The 7,953-nt window shown below is 32.8% G+C and overlaps 1 long non-coding RNA gene across 2 annotated transcripts; it reads left to right on the plus strand.

The window, feature by feature from the left end:
* Nucleotides 1-499: 499 nt before the first annotated feature.
* Nucleotides 500-6,466, plus strand: LOC146914424 (uncharacterized). Of its 2 annotated transcripts, XR_015014191.1 has the most exons (7): nt 500-1,382; nt 1,528-1,677; nt 4,386-4,450; nt 4,547-4,596; nt 5,007-5,048; nt 5,136-5,187; nt 6,330-6,466. It is a non-coding gene; the product is annotated as an uncharacterized LOC146914424 (long non-coding RNA). The 2 variants fall into 2 exon arrangements; XR_015014189.1 differs by lacking the exon at nt 6,330-6,466 and having other exon boundaries at nt 5,136-6,006.
* Nucleotides 6,467-7,953: the final 1,487 nt, after the last annotated feature.

The raw sequence follows: 7,953 nt of genomic DNA on the forward strand, positions 1-7,953 counted from the left end.
ATTTCTTTACTTTTGGCAGTTTGATGTGTTCTACTATTACTATCCCAATTGATTGTCTCAAGTATTATTTGTGGATGCTCCTGCTGTGTTTAAGCCATTTTGGCGGCTTGTGAAGAAGTTGTTAAAATGACATGCTTCTCAGGTAATTGTTACATATTTTAAATTTTATATACAGTGAACAATTAATACTAGTGTTGTCTGTGTATAGTATGCTAAGGGTGGAGATCGAAGCCTCGATCTCTTTATTACTTCACTTTGCAATTTTTTCATCAAATCACCATGTTAAGTTTATATCCCCGATTAATGTGTTATATTGGTGGGAGAGTTGGACACCTGACATTTATCATTCATACCTCTAACATTCTTTTCACATTTTTAATCGAAAAAAAAATCAAAAGATCATGTTGGATTATTTTCATTTTCCTTTACAGGTTAAATTTTGCTCTGCAGAAACTCTCAAGAAGGAATATTTTACAGATGAAACTTTGCCACCAAATTTGGTGGCAAAGTTTCATCTGTAAAATATTCCTTCTTGAGAGTTTCTGCAGAGCAAAATTTAACCTGTAAAGGAAAATGAAAATGGACCAATCATGTCAAACAAGGCTAAAAATAATCCTACATGATCTTTTGTTTTTTTTGATTAAAAATGTGAAAAGAATGTTATAGTGGTATGAATGATAAAAATGTCAGGTGTCTAACTCTCCCACCAAGATAACACATTAATCGGGGATATAAACTTGACATGGTGATGTGATGAAAAAATTGCAAAGTGAAGTAATAAAGAGATCGAGGTTTCGATCTCCACCCTTAGCATACTATACACAGACAATACTAGTATTAATTGTTCACTATATATAAAATTTAAAATATGTAATAATTACCTAAGAAGCATGTGATTTTAACAACTTCTTCATAAGCCGCTACAATGGCTTAAACACAGCAGGATCATCCACAAATAATACTTGAGACAATCGATTGGGATAGTAATAGTAGAACACATCAAACTGCCAAAAGTAAAGAAATGTATTTGTAGTTAGCCACTTTTGTTCAAGATTAGAAAATAGGTGATGTCACTACAAACTTATCAACTAAAAATATTTGGTAGATAGTATAAAAAAAAACATTACCAAGAAATTCAAGTATTTAAGATCAGCATTTTCTGGAGCAAAACCTCTAAGATCAAATATTGCAAGTATTTGCTCTTCCCCAGTGGGAAGCTTACTCAATGCCTTCTCAATTAAGAAAACACACAACCTCTGATCATCTGCGGGGACCTGTTCCTGTGTCATAAATATTCATCCTGTGGCATAAATCTTTATGTTCAGTTTTCCTCTCATCGAGCACTAACGACAATGGATCAAAGTCAAGGACAAGAAGTCGTGGTTAGTTTTATTTTTGTTTTTCTTTAAACGGTTTATTATCAAATTTTCTTTCTCTATATCATATACTTCTCTATTTATTTTCCTTTCTTTCTTTCTGTTCATTTTCTCTATGTTGTCTGCGGTCGCCAACTCTTCGGATGCTCAGCCCAATCGAATTCTTAGTTACTATTCATCAACTGCTGCATCCTATGACTATGGATGTGCTATAACAAGTATTTTCTCGCCATGGATATGTGGATAAGATTGTAACATTTCACGTGATCCGAAAACAGGTGCTCGATTGGAAAAAGCAGAGGTATGTTTAATCATTATCATGATCATTTTCTTGCTTACATTTCTGAAATATGAAATCAGTTTCTTGTTGGATTTGTATACTTTTAAATTTCTTTTACATTTCTTATGGATAGAAACATGAAATTAGATTATATTTCACTGGAAACATAGTAGTTAATAGCGGATAGCGGCGCGTAGCGGCCGACCCCAAAAATGCTATAACGGGATAGCGCATAGCGCTATGACCGCTATTTCATAAAAACAAAAACAACAAAAATAAGGAAACAGAGAGAGCAGAATAAAGTTTTATATGAACAAAACAGAGGATTGTTTGTACAAATTACAAACAGAAACAGAGAGAGCAGAATGGAGTTTGGAATCAATAATAACAAAGAAAACTAGAACAAAAAAGTAACAGGACAACAGAGTTTTGAGATTGTTAAACAAAAAAATAACAGGATATCAGAGCAAACACGACAAAGTAGAGGAAGATTTACAGCAGAGGCGAAGAAGTTTTACAGAACAGCAGAAAAGCAGAGGAAGATTTACAGAAATACCCTTGTTTTTTTTTTAAACCGAGGACAATTTTGTATTTTCTCTTAAAATGAAATAGCGGTTCTAAACTGCAAAACCGCTACGAAGCGTTGCGCCGCTATGAAATAGCGGTTCTTAAAATGAAATAGCGCACCGGCACCGCACCGCACCGCGCGGCCGCTATAGCGGCGCTATTGGCCGCTATTGACTACTATGACTGGAAACCTATGTGAATAGAGTTGATAAGATCGAAAGTTAAATCATAGCATCGTACAATTTTACGAACTTACAACCACCGAGAGATCTTACACGATCCTAAAAGTTCAATTTTTCATGGTCAGGTTCACTCTTTGATTCCTTAAACCAGTCTCTTAACCAATTTTATACTCTAAAAATTACTTTTGAGACGCAATACAGAATTTTGCATGCTGCTTTACCTGAATGTTCAAAATTTTTAAAATTTCTATCAAATTAACTGATAGCTCACAAGAATACCAACAAGAGTCTTGTTTCAAGGCCTTTTATGGTAGAGGATAGTTTATTTAGCTGTTCAATGACCTCTCTCTACCTAATGGTGGAAGTTCCGTAAACATCATAAACTAAAAGCACAAATTTTTTACCAACCATATTTATGATGATGTTTATCCGCGAGTTAATAAAAGGCCTTATCACATCATTGAGTACACGACGTTAAGCCAAATAAACATCATCATAGAGGATAGTTTATTTTGTTGCATCATAAACATCATCACAAATAAGGTATGTTTATTTAGTTTATTATGCTTTTACAAAAAAAATAACAAGAGTAAAAAATGGTTATTAATTTATATCTTCTGATGCTCTCTCTACCACAGTTCCGTAATCCTGTTTTTGGTCATGTTTCTATCTAACTTTGTATCCTTCTTGATTGTGTTAAAATTTATTGAATTTGTAGAAAAGCATATGGGTGATAATTGTATGTTATATTTTTTTTTTTTTTTTAAGGATTTAATTAAACAATACAATGTGTGGGATTTATAACATATATTTCATTTGAGAGAAATTTTGTCTGTTCTATTATTATGAAGAAAAGAGGGCTCCTTTTATAGGAGGGAAATACAAAGTCAACTCCTTTATTTTAGGAGTAATATAATGACTCTTAAACAAGAAAATAAATAATACTAAAATATGAAATATTTCAACAGAATTTTTGAAAACCGTTAGTAAAATAGTTTTATAAAACAAATTCTTGAAATAGTTTAGCTCTTATGTTTTTCTGAAGTTTTTTCAATAGGTATATAGACCATAGTAAAGTAATTCTTAAGTTGTCCCGTAAGTGAAGCTCAGTTGGTAGCTAGGACATTATTTGCAGGGGTCGGGGTTCAAACCCCAAATTTTCCACATTTATGGCGTGTGAATATAGCCACCTGACTACTTGACAAAAGAAATGTAACTGTTATGGATAAATATAATATTATTTCATTTAGATCTAATAATTTTAATTTATTTCTTTTTGTACATAATCTAAACTGGAATAGAATATAAATTATGAAATTAATTATTCAATGTATTTTAATTTTTTGACAAAGTGATTCAATGTATTAGAAAGTATGTTTTTGTTAAGTTTTTCTGATAGGTATATGGGTCATAGTATTGTAACTCTTATGGTTAAATATAATTATTATATCATTTAGATATATAATTTCAATTTATTTCTTTTTGTATAGAATCTAAGTTTGAATATAATATAAATTATGAAATAAATGATTCAATGTATTTTAACTTTGACAACATGATTCAATTAATGTATTAGTATGTTGTCCTCGTTGCTTCAACCTAGTGGTGTGGCTTTGCGAATTTTTATGTCGAACCCAACTCACCACATTCCCGAAATAGTTCTTTAAAACCCCAATCTTGTACATTTGGACCTGGATTTACTGCTACTCCCTCTGGAATGAAAGATCCACAAGGTCAATGTATGTGGTTAAAAATTAAGTCCACATACATCAACATTTCAACTACCACTTTTGCTTATATTTCATTTCGGAGGGAGTATGATCAAGAATAAACCTTTCAATAAGATTTTGACGGAAAACACGGGCGAATGGCCAATAATACTATTATTTTTTGAGAAATCACGATGAACTGCTTTCGTGACATCAAGCAAATTCCTTATTGTAATGGATGAAGATTATCATTATATTTGAATTTGTGTAGGCTTCCAAGCTCTCATCCACTATGAGACTCGTCAGAGTGCCGTGACTGCCAGAGGTGCACTGCAGGTTGTTTTGTGATTACATGAACTATATGTTCTACTTGACTTGTTAATTCTGATGTTATTTTTCTGGAATGATGATCGTACTTTTGGAATTTTCTAGGGACGAAATGTTTATGATGGTTGCTGTCAGCTGGACATTCAGTTCACGATGTAGGTTAAAGTTGTCTCTTCCTCAGCAATTACGTTGTATATATTAGTTTTGGGAAAAAAAAAACCAAGTCCTACGTTGAAAAAATAAGACCTGAAAAGAGTTTGTAAAAAGTGGCAAGTCTGACCTTAAAGCCATCCACCGAATAAGTCATGCACCAATCTCCATATTGCTGGCGTGACGGGGTGTATTTCGAAAAACTCAAGTTTTACTTTGAAAAGAGTTTATAAAAAGTGGCATCCCTCTTCTTACTAGCTGATTTTAAGGATGAGTTAGGGCCAATATAAAAATCTAATACTAAGTTCAGAGAATTTTATTGTGCTACTTTGCCAGCTCATTTTGTATCCCTCTCACCTTCTTTTACTCTTTTCTTTTACTCAAATATTCTTCGTTTGATTCATGTTAATTGCAGTCTGAATGAACTACTAGTGAAATACAATAATGATCGATCAAGGTTAGGTGATTCAGTTATCTCTATTTAACATAATTTATCTTTTAACATCATATTCGTCATTGCTGAGTTTATTCCTCATCTCTGCAGGGACTTTACCAACCTAAATCTGCCCACGGAGCAGAATGGCCGATCTTCACAAGTACGTCCTATGTGAATGTTTTATAATATATTGATGAACCAACTTTTCTTGTTCATCTTTGTCAACTTCATTCTAATATTATTTTCATCTTCTGAGATTTTCTGGATCAAGGTTCTGGACCCTCACCGGTGGGTTCTTTTCACGCTAATGTAGAAGTCACTATCAGTTTGCATCTTATAAGAAATGTGTAACAGTTTATGTCTCTTCATTTTCTCTTTTGATTAAAAATCTGAAAATGCTGAATACCTAGTTTTCCTAATGCCTCCCTTTTGAGTGTCCCACATCTGTTGGGGCATATCTCATCTTACAAATTGGTTTTGTAGGGATTAATTATGTCCAATCCAAATTTTAAGATGATATTAGAGCCTATCTGAGATGTGTTGGCTTACCTGCTATTCGGAGACTCGGGTCACACTCCAATGAGTTTATAAAACCAAAATCGGTTTACAAATCAGTTTTGTAGGCTTGAGCTAGGTCCAACCAAAATTGAGTCTTCCCATTACCATCCAATTGTGGGAATTTAATTTTTTTTTTATCTTTGACATTAAAACTAGATGATGGCGATTTAGGCTGCAAGAATCTGGTTTAAAATTGAGAGAATAATTCTTAAAAAAAAATTTATCTACAAAAATATTTGGAAGCATTTATTTATTTATTTTCTGTTCATATTGGAGTTTGACTCATAGGGAGGTTTTTATTGAACTTTTTCATCATGAGACTGTATTGCATATTCTTCCATTTTGTGATTAAACATTACTCTAATGTTCTTGTTTGTAAACCAGCTGTAGATACACATTTAATAACTTTTTAATATTTTCATCCATTTTGTAATAAATGACATGGTACTGTGAACCGCACATGCATTTAAAATGCTTTATTTAGCTTAATTTTAAGATATTCCACTCTAAAGATCGTTAAATAAGATTTTAATTATAAGACGTTTTAAACACAAAGGTTAATCCGTCCACATACTTATCAATGTGTTTTTTAAATAAGATTTTATTTATAAGACGTTTTGAACACAAAGGTTAATCCGTCCACATACTTATCAATGTGTTTTTTAAATAAGATTTTATTTATAAGACGTTTTAAACACAAAGGTTAATCCGTCCACATACTTATCAATGTGTTTTAAATCATAGATGGGCAATGCTCAAGCAATTGAAGAATTCTTTAGAAATGAAGCTCTCTCGAAACCATCTTTTTACTATGATATCCAAGTTGATGCTGCAGAAGACATAGCTAGCATTTTTTGGGCAGATGAAATTATGCAACTAGATTATTCTCTATTTGGCGATGTCATCAGTTTTGATACAACTTACCGAAAAAACAATCAATATCGCCCATTAGGTTAGTATTTTGTACTTCTCTCAGGTTTTAAATTAGTGTTTACTTTCATTATGTTGTATTTTGTTCTGGCATGGATAGTATAGGTAGGAGTACATTTTGAACTGCCTAGTGTCTAGGTGTGTGTGTCATATGTGTCCGAGTCTGTAGTTTAAGAGATCTCTAGTATACTATTTTTTTTTTCCAAATGCATTTATGTTTCTTAGATAGTAGTTCTAATTTTTTCATTTATACTCTTCTTAAAATGATATGTGTCTTCTAAAACTAACATAACTTCTGTTAACTCCTAAAATACAATATTAATTTTAACTTTTAAGGATATGATCTATGAAGCGGTGATGCCAACACATATAACGGACACGGTGATATCAGTAATAATTTGAGAAAATAAGAATTATACATATGCTTATATGTAACGATGTTGTGCAGATATCAAACATTAAAGCGCGTACACGTGTGAAATACAAAACATAATATGAAACATCGGATACAATTTTGATGTGAAGTGTCATTGAATATGATTTACAAAATTATTGTAAGTATAAAAGTAACAGTAACATTCAGGAACAAAAATACGAACATAATTGGAACAAACAATTTCAACAAATTATTGTATAGAGTCTTACAATTAGGTGATCACTAAACCATTTTAAGACTTAAAATTAGATGCAATACCTTTCTTCCCCTCGAGTGCTTGTTTGTGGTATGGATGATTCATTCTGAGCCTGTCCATTATCTATACTAGAACTTCTTTCTTTTCTTTTTCGGGTTAGATCTGTTCCGGCACTCAAACTTCTATTATCTTCAGTCTCAGGTACTTCCATCCCTTTTTCATTACTTGAACTCTTATTCTCCTCGGTTTCAGGTTGCACTTCAATCGGATTGTCCTTGGTTGTGTTTGTTTCTTTTAGAACTGCATCATTTTTCCCAGAAGTTCCAACAGTTCCCTCAGCTATTCTTCTTTCCAAGGTTTCCGCGGGTGTAGTGTAGATCCGTATACAAGACCTACAATAATTAAGATGCATCTCTGCCTGCAATTTTTTTTATATATGTACTATTAGGATTTTCAAAACCATAAAAACACAATATGTAACATCCCAGACTCCTTTCAGGATTGCCGATGTACTATTAGGATTTTCAAAACCATAAAAACACAATATGTAACATCCCAGACTCCTTTCAGGATTGCCGATGTAACATCCCAGACTCCTTTCAGGATTGCCGACTGACCCTACAAACCAACACGAGTTTTTTCAGCGTGTTTTGTCCTCACTCGCACGCTTACCGGGAAACTTCCCGGTAGGTCACCCATCCCAAAATTGCTCCAAGTCAAGCACGCTTAACTGTGGAGTTCTTATGGAATGAGCTACCAAAAAGAAGATACATCTTGTTGATATAGGTAGTACCTAACAATTCTTA

The sequence above is a fragment of the Medicago sativa genome, chromosome 6 (assembly GCF_051527215.1).
Source record: "Medicago sativa cultivar Bolivia chromosome 6, Bolivia_mono, whole genome shotgun sequence".
In the NCBI taxonomy this organism is placed as follows: domain Eukaryota; kingdom Viridiplantae; phylum Streptophyta; class Magnoliopsida; order Fabales; family Fabaceae; genus Medicago; species Medicago sativa.